Source organism: Anabrus simplex, chromosome 1 (assembly GCF_040414725.1).
Source record: "Anabrus simplex isolate iqAnaSimp1 chromosome 1, ASM4041472v1, whole genome shotgun sequence".
In the NCBI taxonomy this organism is placed as follows: domain Eukaryota; kingdom Metazoa; phylum Arthropoda; class Insecta; order Orthoptera; family Tettigoniidae; genus Anabrus; species Anabrus simplex.
This window is the reverse complement of record NC_090265.1, coordinates 925493465-925508899: the sequence shown is the minus strand read 5'-3', so window position 1 is coordinate 925508899 and position 15435 is coordinate 925493465.

Below are 15435 nucleotides of genomic sequence, written 5' to 3'. Positions count from 1 at the left end.
GGACATATGCCATACTGAAGATCTCCAACTGTGATAAAAATCCGCCCTGGAGGACTGTTATCACTTTGTTTTCGTCCCTATTTCAACATTTCCGTTTGTATTCTGAAAATGAACGCGAATCCATCGATGTCCTTTTGTATGCTTCAATTGTAAAAGATGAAGGTTTAGTTGGTAGGGGCCTAATATACCTGGGTGTGAGGTATTGTTTTGTGAAGCATAGCATACATTCAAAAAAATGTTTCCCTATTTTTTTCTAACTGTGTATATAACTGGCCAGAGAAAAAAAGTAAGTCCGTACAAATGACAGAATTAGAATTTGAAATACCGGGCGAGTTGGCCGTGCGCGTTGAGGCGCGCGGCTGTGAGCTTGCATCCGGGAGATAGTAGGTTCGAATCCCACTATCGGCAGCCCTGAAGATGGTTTTCCGTGGTTTCCCATTTTCACACCAGGCAAATGCTGGGGCTGTACCTTAACTAAGGCCACGGCCGCTTCCTTCCAACTCCTAGGCCTTTCCCATCCCATCGTCGCCATAAGACCTATCTGAGTCGGTGCGACGTAAAGCCCCTAGCAAAAAAAAAAAGAATTTGAAATAGGCCAGAACCAACAATAGAAAGGGGATTCAGAAACATCAGAGCAATCCTCGAAGAATAACACGAGACCTAATGTAAATAGGAAAAAATACCCAATGAAGCAGAGGATAATCCCATCCTAAGCTTTGATTAGGGAAGGGGTCCGACTCGCTGGCTGAACGGTCAGCGTACTGGCCTTCGGTTCAGAGGGTCCCGGGTTCGATTCCCGGCCGGGTCGGGGATTTTAACCTTAATTCGTTAATTCCAATGACACGGGGGTTGGGTGTATGTGTTGTCTTCATCATCATTTCATCCTCATCACGACGCGCAGGTCACCTACGGGTGTCAAATAGAAAGACCTGCACCTGGCGAGCCGATCCCGTCCTGGGATATCCCGGCACTAAAAGCCATACGACATTTCATTTCATTTCATTTCATTAGGGAAGGGGAAAACTACGATCCGAAAAATCATCACACCCACTGGTTATCCAAAGTACGTATGATGGTAAGTTAAATTTTGAATGAGCCAAGTCGCGGAAAATGAAATCATGAGGATGCCAAGAAACAAACACTCGCATATCCTTGTGAACTTTATAACAAAAGGTGGCATCTAAATTAGGCCTGGTAAAGGAACTAGCCCTCTAATTCCTTGAATGTCCACAAAATTTGCGTGCATGTTTGAAATTTAGTTTAAAGGCGAAGATCCTACACTGACCTTCACATATTCAAATTCGAAAATATCTCCGCCTACGAGCAGAGGAGCAGCGTAGTCGCTTCAGTCTTACATGTTGAGGAGCTTGTGCCTACCTGACACCCGAAGTGTTTACTACACGAGAAGAGATCGACGAAGATCACGACAGGGCAACTGAGAGTCCCTTGTCCATTCTGTTGACAGCGAGCTGGCTGTTGATTGGACACAGTTAGTATCAAGTTGGGAATACAAGGAGGGCTACCAACCCCTGAATCAACATTTCTCCACAATAGTTCGGGTATTAGGTGGGACAATGGACGAAGTAAAAATGGTAGCCGCTTAGCAGGTTGACTTAGAAGCATTTAGTAAAATGGTTCACTAGTATAGTGCATGAAGGAAAAAGAAGGGTAATATAAAAGAAGGGTGGCCGTATTTATGTCAAAATTATTATGTGCGAAACTGAATAATGAAGTGAAAATACAAGAAAAACTTAAATCGTAGAAGTTCATAAATCAGTAACACTGGTGAATGAAAGCATAGAATGAGCCTCAATATTTTGTTCTTTCATTCGTGGTCACTTACAATGAAATTGTGTTTGCTGAAATATTTTTCAGCATCTACGCTATTGGTAGTAGCCCAAATACGTTGCAGAACTACTTGGGCAAACTGCATTTGCAGGCAGTCTAAAATGTTTTTTTTTGCATAATTTGTACCAGTTAGCAATCAAAATATTCCTTAAGAAAACTATCCGTATTAAGATAAAAAGTGGGATCTTTCTTTTACTTTCACTTAAATATTTCAAAACTGTTGACAATACTCGGCCATCAGTGACAGGATTAAAAAGCTTGCCAACTTCTTGGAAAAAACAATTTGTGTAATTTTTTACCATGTGACTGCTCAACTTTATTTGCACTTAAGCTCACACTCCATAAACATGGTTTTCATTTTATCTTTTAGCCTTCCATTTGAAAAAGAGTCCATGGGCAACATCCTCCGCCACACTTTTTCAGCACAGTAAACTACTCATCCGACAACTTACGTGCAAACGAGTATGAAGATCCCTCCAACTGGGTAATTAATGTTCTTATTGTAAATAAGACCTGGGTCACAAATGCAGCCCGACACTGTGCTTCAAAACAATGATATTCATCATTAAACATGTTTAGGAGGAATTGCTGTTTAGCTAATTTTCATTCGGAGATTGGAAACGTCTTTTAAAGCAACTAAATACACTGCTGTGAAAACGTAAGGACGAAAGTAACTTTCGCATGTTTTGTCATTGCCAAGTAACATAGCTTGATGAAACTTGAACCATACATAGAAAGAATTGCTACAGTATGGTACGGGAGGCAACTGGATGGAATATGCAATGAGACGAACAGAAATTCAACTTATACAGAGGCAATAAACTATACGTAAGGCACTGCGACACATGATGGTGCGCTGGACATCGGAAAAGAAGGAACATGGTGTTTAAAAGGGTATGTGATCACCACGGACAGTGACGTGTTCCCATGCTGGCCACAAGATTGGTAAGGAGTTCTTGTGGTAGGGCGTTCTATTCCTCCACCAGCGCGGGTGACAACTGCTGAATGGCAGTTTGTGCATGCAACACGTCTGCCCAATTTGTACCACACGTGCGCGCTGGGATTTAAGTCGGGGGAACAGGCAGGCCAGTCCATCCGCTGAATATCCAGAGTTCCTCCACCTGTATTGTTCGATGCGTTCATGCATAGTCATCCATAAAAATGAAGTCAGGGCCGAATGCATCGCTGAAAAAATGCACATGGGGAAGGAGTTTTTTTTTTGCTATTTGCTTTGCGTCGCACCGACACAGATATGTCTTATGGCGACGATGGGATGGGAGACGCCTAGAAATGGTAAGGAAGCGGCCGTGGCCTTGATTAAGGTACAGCCCCAGCATTTGCCCGGTGTGAAAAATGGGAAACCACGGAAAACCATTTTCAGGGCTGCCGACAGTGGGGTTCGCCCCACTATCTCCCCATTAACTGGATACTGGCCGCACTTAAGCGACTGCAGCTATCGAGGTCGGTACCACAATACTTGGACCACCAAAATGATCATGTTCGACAATGTTTGTGGGTGCATTACGTATTCCCACCTCTCGCCAGATGAGGGTACGTCTAGAATAACTACTCAGACTGAATGTATTCTCATCTGGGAAAAGCACGCGACCCCCGTTCTCGTCGGTCCAGACCTGATACTATTGGCACCACCCTCGCAAACAGTGCCGCCGATGTGCGGGTGTCAATGGAACACAACGTAACTGCCTATTTCCTCTAATATCCCAAATTTAAAATCAAATGGTTTCTCAACCATTCGAATGGGATCTGTAGTTCCTGAGCTACAAGCCGGAATGTAAATACGTGGTTTCCTTACACTGAGGTTCAAATATATGTAAACTGAGTTTGTCACCACTTCAAAAAAAATGTATATGAATCGTGAACAAGAACAATAACACGATAATTGTGCAGCTCTTTTGTAATGAGAGGTGAAGTCACATCGTTCATCAATACACTGATCAAGTTACCTATTGAAATTATAACCTGTGCTTCAAGTTAAATAAAAGCTACGTTACACTGAAAGATTGAACCGTCCTTTCTCTTTTGATGTTGCTGGTCACAATTTAACTCATTTATTTCCAATAATATTGTTCACCCGCTAATCATTTGTTATTTAACTCTGTGGTTCTGAAATTGAGTGCGATTTTACATACACAATGGTTACGTTTAATGAAACTGTATCTGTGTTACCATTATTGTGCGTGGTTACTCAACGTAAAGAGATAGAGTATATAGAGGGATTTTAATATTGCAGTGTTTGTGCAGAGGGTGTGTGGTTTGGTCGATAGGACAGGATATTGGCAACGAGTACGAATTTCCTGTTTCAGAATTTTCCAATAAAGTTCCATAATTTAATGTTTAAGACCTACAATATAGCAAGTGAACTTTCATATGCTTTAAAAGTCGATATCCGCAGACTTCAAAATATTCGATTCACTTTCGACTTCAACCCTATGTTTCAAGATATTTAGTTGAAGAATGTATTTTCTTGGTTATTCGCCTCATCAGCATAGACTAGACTCTGTTCCTGTGTTATGTAGAGGTTTAGGGGTATTGCCCCCTTCTGGGCAAGCGCGTGGAAACCGTATGGTGAGCTGTATTCTCTTAACACTTAGGGGACAACTGGGGCAATAACAAATATAGGAATTGTTAAATGACTATCAGTAAAATAACTACCCTTCATTAATATGTCTATTTTGTCGAATAGCTGCCCTGCACTCTAGAGGTACGAGGCCCCTGGTTTGATTCCCAGCCAAGTCAGAGAATTTTACCTGGATCTGAGGGTTAATTCGTGATTCACTCAGCATACGTGAAAACAATTAACGAGCCGTCTGATGTTGAGATGAGCGGCCTCAGTCTAGAAAGCCAACAACAACAATAACTTGCTTTACGTCGCACTGACATAGATAGGTCATATGGCAACCACGATATAGAAAAGGGCTAGGAGTGGGAAAGAAGCAGCCGTGGCCTTATTTAAGGTACAACTCCAGCATTTGCCTGGTGTGAAAATGGGAAACTACGGAAAACCATCTTCAGGGATAGTGGATACTGCCAACTGGATACTGGCCGCACTTAAGCGGCTGGAGCTAGCGAGCTCGGTTTTCTAAAAATACTGTATTGCGATATTTTCTCAAGCCTGAAAATTTTCTATATTCCCCTCGAACTGCAATAAAATACCTTACATGATTACATTAATGCTAGAAATGCAAATTTTCCCTCTGTTACTTACTTTCACTTTCTGGATCGCACGTCTCAAAGCAAAAACCTCCAAGAAGACCTGGTTTTCATTTTGAAAGTAGATTTCGCTCTGTTCTGTCCAATACTACACTTGCACGAAGGGCGTACTATTTTGTTTTATACGTCATTTTTTCTACCCAAATGTAAATTACACATCAGTTGTTATATCCACCTTCTCAACATAATCTCCTTGTAACGGTTTGCAATTTTGCCATCGATGTGTCAGTCTATCCACACCTTCCTGAAACTATTCTTTTGGAGTGCTGCATACCCATGCCTTGACAGCTGTGTCCAGTTCTGCAAAATACGCAAAACGGCGACCTCGCAGAGGTTTCTTCATGTTCCCGAACAGGTGATAATCACTTGGTGCCATGACGGGAGAGTATGGCGGGTGTGGCAGCACCTTGAATCGATTGTTGTTTCGTTTGTGGCTCATGGTAATGGAGCCATGTCTCATCACCAGTCAAAAGCCTAGCCATGAAGTCGGTTGGATCTTGACCACGGCGTTGCAAAAGTTCTCTACGCACGTCCACACGCCTCTGCTTTTCGTTTTCAGACAATAGTCTAGGCACCCACGTGGATGACACCTTCTCCAACTGTAAGTGGCCGCGCACGATCCGCTGCAGGGTGTTTCGGCTAATTCCCGTGGCTGCCTCCATTTCCGTAAAATGTGATGCACTTGTTTCCGTGGATGGCTTGTTCGACCAGGGCAATGATGGCTGGTGTTGACACTGTCACATTCCTTCCAAAAGTGGTTCCCTTGTCCACCGATGTACGCCCTGTTTTCCAACCTTCCACCCAGTTGTAAACTGTTTTCCGTGACGGCGCATGATCTCCACAGATTGCCACCAAGCGCCGATGAATTTCTGCAGTGGTCACGTCTTCATTCCATAGGAACCAAGTCGTATAGCGCTGTCCCTGACGGTTGCTTTCCATGTTGCTCGCTCCTACGCCCACAGTGTTGTTATGAAATGGCTATGACGAGTGCATTCGATGGCCCCTCTGCGTGTGCTGATACCAAATGGTGGAAAAAGACACTAGTAACACGTAACCACCTTCACAAGTGAAATGTGAACCAATCCCGATGTACAAAAAGTAAAGTGTGAAACAATATAGTACGCCCCTCCTAATAGCGTAATCTTCTGAGTAGTGGCTTGATGAATTGTGGCTTTCTGTTCAGTCAGTCTACGTGTTGTCAGGAAGATTCTATTCGAAAACCATAAATTGCTGTTCCGTATACTCGATGTTGCCCAAGAGTTGCTAAGAGCTTCAAAAGTTTACGCGTTATTTCTAGAACGAACGTGTGGCGGAAGAGTTTTGAAATACGAGAGCAGGAGATTGTGATGTAGGAAAGTATCGACATACATGCGGAAACAGTTGATAGAGCTCAATGTACCAACGAAATGTGTATCGAGATACGAAACTTAGCCACTAATCTCTTTATGTAAACATGAAATGTCTGTCTGCCTGCCCACCTTTAATGACAGAACTGAACTGATGGACGGAATTTCAGGACATTGTTCGTAAACAGTCTCAGAGGATAAAGGATAAAATATACATTACTCTCGAAACTGTTTGCGAAAATTCGCTTAGTAGCTTACTCCCAGACCAGTTACCATGTGCATAACAATGACGTAAGTTCATTGATATGAAGACAACACTCAGCATATTGATAATATATGGATTGTTGAGCACGGTGAGAGCACGTTTGCCTGCGTAGAGGTTTCCTACACCAAACATATTCCTTAGTAAATTATCCTTCCTAATTGACCTCAGAGATATAACAGGGCAACTTCAATAGCACTGACATATCCAAAGCTACTTAAAAGTCTGCATGAAATAAAATTATACAATACGATATCCGTTATATTTTTGGTTAATCATAGGCTATTAAATCACAATAAAAATGTGAATCTTAACATATTCAAGTTGAGTAAATTTCAAGAAATAGTAATCCCAAGAGAATAACTACAGGATTTAAAATAATCCCGATTTAAAGCGTTACCAAAACTTTACAGACTTTAGCTTTAATTTTTATATACCCATACAGCATGCAGATGCCATTTACTGACCAAATTTGTGGCACTAAATCTGCGCGTGACTTAACAACGACTTGAGAGCCATGCCGAAAAATCAGCATCAAACACAAACACACCGCTGGTGTCAGCCATTGTCACAGTGACGTACTTGCTTTGGCACGATCCTGTCAGCGCAGAGGTCTGTATTCAAACCTTCACACATAGCGAAATTTTATTCTTCGACTGGTGCTCTCAAGCCGGTTCTGAACTACGTACAGATTTATCAGCATCGCCTCACAAAGCTCATTTGAATTCGCGCGCGAAGCGACCTGATTGGACAACTTCAACAGCTGATAAAATAACTACGGGGTGAGATATCGAATTATTTCTTTCAAATTATTCATCAGCATGACCAACCTCATAACGCTGATATACACGGTTCACGTTTTCTCCGACCATCCTGCATAGGCATTTACTGAACTTGCGCATGTTTTAACCCGCTAAGGACAACTAATGAGTGAATGTGGTTTCTCCTAACATCAAACGAAGCCCTGTATATGTACTTAAAATTGTCCGGGTACTTAGCTGAATGACCAGCGTACTATTCTTCGGTTCAGAGAATCCCTTCTTCGATTCCCAACTGAGCCAAGGGTTATAAATGTTCCTGATTAATTCCTCTGGCTCGAGGACTGGGTGTTAATGTTTGTTTCAGTACACTTCTCTTCATATCTACACACAACACTCTACACCAGGGCCTTCTAAACATCCAAAATCTCACGCGTGCAGATCGAGGCGCAAAAACTCCGTACACTGTGCATCGGTGCCGCTCGGCTCGGCTCGGACCAACGCTTCGTCTATGGGCTACTCGGCTAAGCTCCGCTAAGCTCGGCTCTACTCGGCTCAACTCAGCTCGGATTTGGAACGCTACGGATCAAGTGGGTTAGAGGGTGACTGGGGGAGCAAGCAAGACAGGCGTGAGGAAAGAGAGAGTAAGCGCTATTGCTCCAAATCGAGGAGTGGGGGGTCTGCGCTCTGGTCAAACAAGCGAAGTCGTCATTTGCACCGCGCACAGTGCATGCACCCTGAGAGGCCCTCCTCTATACTACTAACTACCACATAAAGATGTAATGAGGGGTGTAGTCCTTTCCTATCCCATGGTCGTCATAAGACCTATCTGTGTCAGTGTGACGTAACGCAAATTGTTAAAAAAAAATGATGATCCACCAGTTCTAGCTCTTCAGGCAAGTAACTCAATGTCAAAAACATCCTAGGGATATGAGCTACGAATTTTAGGTAAATAAAATATAATAAAGTAAGGGCATATATTACTTCTTCCTAAAAACCACAATCCTTTCCTTAATCATCGTTATCCGATCGATTACATTAGCAGTTTGCCTTTTTCTACCACTCCGAGCGCTAATGTGAGTCAATGCAGAGTTTCACTTAAGCTCTTATAACTACATTCGTTGCAAACATTATTGAAAATCAATTGAAGTTATTGAACCAAGGAACACATTACAGAAAGAATCATGTGAATTAGTTAATTTGGCTGGGATGTGAATAAAAAAGAAAACGAGTAAAGGAACACGCGATTTTAGGCTGTTCTTTCCGGAACTGCATTTAGGGCGGAAGTAATTTTCTAAGTTTGTTTTATTTTTAGTTTGATAGAGCTATCCAAGACTCACGATTTTAAACTCTTCCGGGACCTTTAGCCCTTCAACGTTCGGCACAATTGACGAAATTGCTTAATTTTTCAACATCAAAGAAGAGGCACGTAATAGAGCTGGCTTCAGGAAGGTCATACGGTCGCAAAATTGAGCCAGTTCCATGTCCAGTCCCGACCCCAGTAAGGCGGAATTAAGTTGAAGAAGAAGAAGAAGAAGAAGAAGAAGAATACTTAAAGTTCCATTTCCTTTATAATTGTAATCGTTCTCCAGGAAATTCGTATTTCAGAGCTATCTCCAACCTAGCGCTGTTTAGACGGCTGTTTGTATGTCCTGCTAATTCAAAATGGACACTACGAATATCTGAAAGTTGTTGTTAAACGCCAATGAATTTTAAAAACCGAAATTAGTGACATCATCTACTACCAGCCTGTCAACGGCCAATATGTTCTGCTGCTGATGCTAATAATAATAATAATAATAGTAATAATAATAATAATAATAGTAATAATAATAATAATAATAATAATAATAATTGTACCGGGCGGTACACCTCCACGCCGCTAATTCAAACTTTGCGCCAGTTGAAACTCCTCTGCTGGAGGAAGTCTGAACTTTATCTACTGTGTTAATTTTCAAGTTTCTCAGAAGATGTCACTACTTGGACATTTTGAAGTTTCTGAACTGGGTCGTTTTCGACGTAGTTTTGTTTTGCCTGTAGTAAGAAGTGTGAAGTTTCTCTTCTAGAGGACACTACTGAAGAACTACAATGGTGCACCCTAGTGCGAAGTGAAAGAACTGTTTTTTTTGGAGAAATTTTTATTTCAAAAGTTTGTTCCTTGTTAAATTTCTTTCTGTTATTGTTTAAGTTGGCTGTATAACCCTTTCTTTCCCCTTGTTTTGAATTTAGCCAATCCCGAATGTCTTTAATTAATTTATGACCAATCAGGTGTATCTTCCCCAACGGGGATATGTTGCTTAACCCTAGCCAATAAAATTCTTGTGGGAGGGTGTTCTCATTCCTGAAACGCCTCGAACTTTCCGCTAGAGTATATAAACTGCTGATTTTAGGGTCTCTGCGCCACTTCAGTAACATCTTTCAGTGTGTAAAGTACGTAGCAGGGGGCGGGAAGCGCCTCTTTCTTCGGGCAGCAGTTCATCCACAAGGTAATGGCCGTTTAATAACTTCTTTTCTTGCTAGCTCAGCAGTTTAACTCTCGGGGCAGGTCCGAAGCCTTTTACCATGTAACTTCCCTTAAAATGTAAAAACACTTGGTATCTATTCTATCTTTTTAAACTACATATTGGGATAGAGAGTGCTTAACCCTCTAGAGCTCCCACTCATATTGCATTGAGGTGAACTTATTTTCACAACTTTTTCTTCCTTAACGTAATGTAAATTGTTCCTTCTATAAGTCACCTCTTTAGTATGGGATTAGCCCTTGCATTAGCGGCCTAGAGCCAGATTAGGTTTTAAACAAAATGTATTAGGAGTGCAAGTACGCCTCCTCTCAAGTTGGTATTTTTGAGGCCATGTAATTTTCATGTTTCTTTACTTAATAGGCCTCAGTAGGTTGGGTATTTTACCCCTGTGTTTATGTCCTTAGAGGACAACTTGAAGGTGGAGTTTGGTGTGGCCTTTGATAGGCTTACATTTTAAGAGCGAGTTGCTCTTTCTTGAACAAGTGCGTTGTTGTATGCCTCGAGGAGGCTTTACCGTGTAAAGAGGAGCAAGTGCTCCTAGGCATGATTGGGGACTTCTGCCCCTTTGTTGACTTCTGTATATCGTAAAGTTGGGCTTATAGCTCAAGAATTGGGTGTCTGGCTCTCGGAGCCCAAATCCTGTAATCACTGTAATTGTACTTTTTCGAATTGTGTTTCGGCTACTGTGTACCTGTTCAATTTGTTCTTTCTTATTCTTGATTTTGAAAAGAAAATATAACCTTGTTAAATTTTACCTTAACTTTAATTTCGTAGTTTGAGACCCGTTCACCCCCGCACCTTCTTTCACCTCTGCTGTTCCACAGATACCTCGGAACAATAATAATAATAATAATAATAATGAAATTAAATGAAAAGTATGGCATTTTTTAGTGCCGGGAGTATCCGAGGACATGTTCGGCTCGCCAGATGCAGGTCTTTCGATATGACTCCGTAGGCGACCTGCGCGTCGTGATGAGGATGAAATGATGATGAAGACTACACATACACCCAGCCCCCGTGCCAGAGAACTTAACCAATGCTGGTTAAAATTCCCGACCCTGCCGGGAATCGAATCCGGGACCCTCTGAACCGAAGGCCAGTACGCGGACCATTCAGCCAACGAGTCGGACGTAATAATAATAATAATAATAATAATAATAATAATAATAATAATAATAATAATAATAATAATAATAATAATGATAAATAAATATTAATTGGACTTAATTCCACCTTACTGAGGTCGGAACTGGACATGCTTTGGCTCAGTTTTTCAACAGGATGTCGTTCCTGACACCAGCTGTATGCGGAGAAATGTATTCCCTATTACGTACTTTTTTTAAAATATTGAAAACATTTTGTTAGCAGACACAGTAGGCATCCCCATACTACGAAAAACGTAAAATTAAGCAATTTTCTTAATTGTGTCGCAAGTTGAAGGGCTAAAGGGTCCAGAAAGATTTCAAATTGTGAGTCGTGTATAGCTCTATATAACTCATTATTATTATTATTATTATTATTATTATTATTATTATTATTATTAATGTATTGCATCCCATTCACACATTTTTACGCGTTTTCGATACTGCGAGATGATGGAATTAGGTGTGGCATGATTTCTTTCACGTCTCGGTAAATCTACCGACACGAGACTGACATATTTGATGACCATTAACTTCTATTGGACTGCATCGCGATTGAACCTGCCAACTTGAGCTCAGAAAGACAGTACCTCTACCGTCTGAATCAGTCTTCCCGGCGCACTATTAAAACTCTACGGGTAAATAGACCTATGTTTGGCCTACTCATGCATATGAATGCGAAATATGGAGATATCAGTAAGTTGAAAGCATCGAGATGTGGGGGTAACCGTCGTATCTTGAAAATCAATTAGATAGATAAAATTGGAAATGAAGAAGTTAGAGCACATATCAGAAGGGACAAACAGAGCTTAAGTTGAAAAGAACTAGAATCGCTCATTTTGATTATCACGTGTGAGACGTAGTCAACAGAATCGGAAGAAAACCTCAGCGCAGACAGGGGTATTCTGGTGTAGGTTTTTCAATGAGACATGAAACCGAGGGAGATTCTGATGTTTCTCGAAGTCTATGGAATATGATAGCATACCACTACTGATTATTGCTACAGCTATTACCTGTCTTTGGAGAGACATGGTAGTGGCCTTATACACTCATTGGTACTTCCCCAAGGCTACCGAAATTAAATTGACAGTTAATGCATGCGCGATTTTTGACATGAAAAGTCATATCCTTGAGACTGAATCAAAGCAAAACTGAAGGTCCTATGGCTATGATATTGATATGACCAGTAATATATAACTACATCCCTGCTTCCTTCCTTCCTTCCTTCCTTCCTTCCTTCCGTCCTTCAATCGTCAATAGCGAGTCGTACTTCCTGGCTCTAAATCCTCATGGCTGAATGTCTCGTCTGGCGTCTAACAAGGAGGAATTATATCGTCTCTATAATTTTCTCTCATTGTGGACGACCCCACAGATGAAATAAAGAGCATCCCATATTCCATATTCTTCTTAGACATCTTCTTTCATTTCACCCTCTTTGGAGTACGTTGAATAAATCATTTACCTGTGTGTTGTTCGTCTCTTAGTGCCCAGTATTTCTTCATTCTTTCTGATCTTCGTTTCCTCTCGTTTTCCGCGATAATAGGTTTACTTTTAATGTAGATTGGAATCTTATATTTTCGTCCTTATTTCTTACTTTATCTGTTCGATCGAATAATGGATTTTCTGTAATTTTTAATTCTACTAGGACTTTTTCAGTTTCTTCAGACCAGTTGTGTTTTGTTTTGCGGTTACGGAAGAAGTCAATGATTGTTTGGTTAATCTATGAAGAGTTCATTCTGGGAAGATGACCGTAAAATTTGATCCTTCTTTTTCGCATAGTATCTGAGAGTTTTTCAATTTTCTTGTAGAATGTCTCATTCTTGATTTATATTATCTTATTATCCTGGAATTTTGGTCCTATGATCTTTCTTAAAATTTTCCTTTCATTTAGTTCGAGTTTCTCCTTTAAAGTTCATGTTTAGTGTTTCTGCTGCGTATAGTGCTTCTGGTTTAATCACCGTTTTAAAATGTTTAATTTTGAACCCCCGTGAAAGGGATTTCATATTGTGTGTATCATTTGTTATTTGGAAGGCCACTTCAAGTTTATTTTTACTTTATTCAATTGCTTTGTCGCTTTACGTTCCACAACATTCCAACTAATCCATTCTCCGAGATATTTGAATTATTTTACAGTTTCAATATTTTGTTCTTGGACTTTGTATTTGTGTTGGTGTTTGTATTTTGTCACAATTTTGGTTTTTTGAATGCGATGTGAAGACCTATTTTAGCTGCATGTTTCTATAGTTCGACCGCGCTGAGTGGCTCAGACGGTTGAGGCGCTGGCCTCCTGACCCCAACTTGGCAGGTTCGATCCTGGCTCAGTCCAGTGGTATTTGAAGGTATTCAAATACGTCAGCCCCGGGTCAGTAAAAAGAACTCCTGCGGGACTAAATTCCGGCACCTCGGCGTCTCCGAAAACCGTAAAAGTAGTTAGTGGGACTTAAAGACAATAATATTACGTTTCTCTAGTTCAAGGATTTTCTCCCTTCCTTCCTCCATTGTTTCAGCAAACAAGGCCATATCATCTGCCGAAGCAATAGAATTGATTTTAAGGTTCTTCTTTTTGCAATCCAGTCTAATCCCACTCTTAAAATTTTTATTCCATTGTCTAATTACTTTCTCAAGCACACAGTTGAAAACCAACGATGAGAGCCCATCCCCATATCGTACTGCCCTTCTTACTGAAAGAATTTGACAGTTCACCCATGTTCCATATTACTGTACGCAGACGATCTAAAAAAATTCAAAAACAGTGAACTTCAGTGATTGTGATAGCATTCTAAATGCTTTGGACTTGTACTGTGACTGCATAACTAGACGGAAACTGAAGATTAATGCTAAAATATGTGTTTAAATATCGATCTGACTAAATGAACATGTGCTTATCCATAGGTATGAAATTAACGGCACTCCAGTGAAGGCTGTAGGCCGTTACTCAGGTCGAAGATCTTGGAATAATTCACGATAGCAAACTAAATTTATTTCTCCATATAGACAAATTATAATCCCATGCTATGAGGTCACTTGGACTTTTGTTCAGATTTACTGGAATTCGTTACTTAAAAGCTCTGAAGATGCCACCCCGCAGGTCCGATTCCCGGCCCTGTCACAAAATTAGGAAAATAGTACGAGGGCTGGAACGGGGTCCATTCAGCCTCGGAGGTCAACTGAGTAGAAGGGGAAACGATTCCCTCCTCAACCAGCCTCGAAGTGATTTTCCGTGGTTTCCCACTTTTCCTCCAAGCAAATTCCGGGATGGTACATAACTTAAGGCCACGGCCGCTTCCTTCCCTCTTCCATCTCAGTCCCTTCCAATCATCCTATCCCCCAACAAGGTCCCTGTTCAGCATATCAGGTGTGGCCAACGTGAGTGAGGTACTGGTCCTCCTTCACAGTTTTATCACCCCGACCCAAAGTCTCACACTCCAGGACACTGCGCTTGAGGTGGTAGAGGTGGGATCCCTCGTTAAGAAAGATGCACGAGAGAAAAACCAACTCTGGAGGGTAAACGGGTTAAGGAAGAAAGAAAGAAAGAAAAAGAAAGAAAGAAAGAAGAATATCTCTGAAATTATACTTCTGTACTTATGTTCCTTCCATTATTTCTGCTCCCCCATCTTTAATCGGACGACGATGGGAACGGGCTAAATTTGGGAAGGTAGAGGCCGTCGCCTCAATAAAGGTACAACCTGAGCATTTGCCTGGTATGAAAATGGTAAACAACGGAAAACCATCTTCAGCGTTGTCAACCGTGGGATTCTAAATCATCATCTCCCGAACGCAAGCTAACAACCACGCGAGCCTAACCGCGCGGCTGTCTCATCGGTAGACAAGAACTATATAGTCGTTCTTAGTAAACTTCTTACTTAACGTTGTATCCCCAAAGTTTCACTGAACTAGTGGTTAAGCTGCAGCACGAGAGGGAGCTATCAAATCTGAATGGGCCGAAGATACTGGCAATAACTGAGCAACAAACATTTAGAGCAAGGTAAGTAATTCGGAGATATCCCCCGCTCATAACTGCCGCTTTTCCACTTCAACGTGATCAGACTACGCGGTACTGCTATCGTAAAATTATACAACTTACGCATAACGTGTACAAATAGCGCATATGGATTTCTTCGCTTTTATGGCACCCAGACTTCGTCTAAGAGAGGACTGGTTCGAGGAGTTGATTGTGACCCAGTCTCTGGTCGCTACATCTGATATCATCACGCTGGTTCTTCTCCACAGTATCCCCTTTTCTTTTACACTTATACGGACCAAATTAAGGACGTTAGATTATTATTTATGAGTATTATTTTAATCTGGAATACCTGTTTCTAAGTA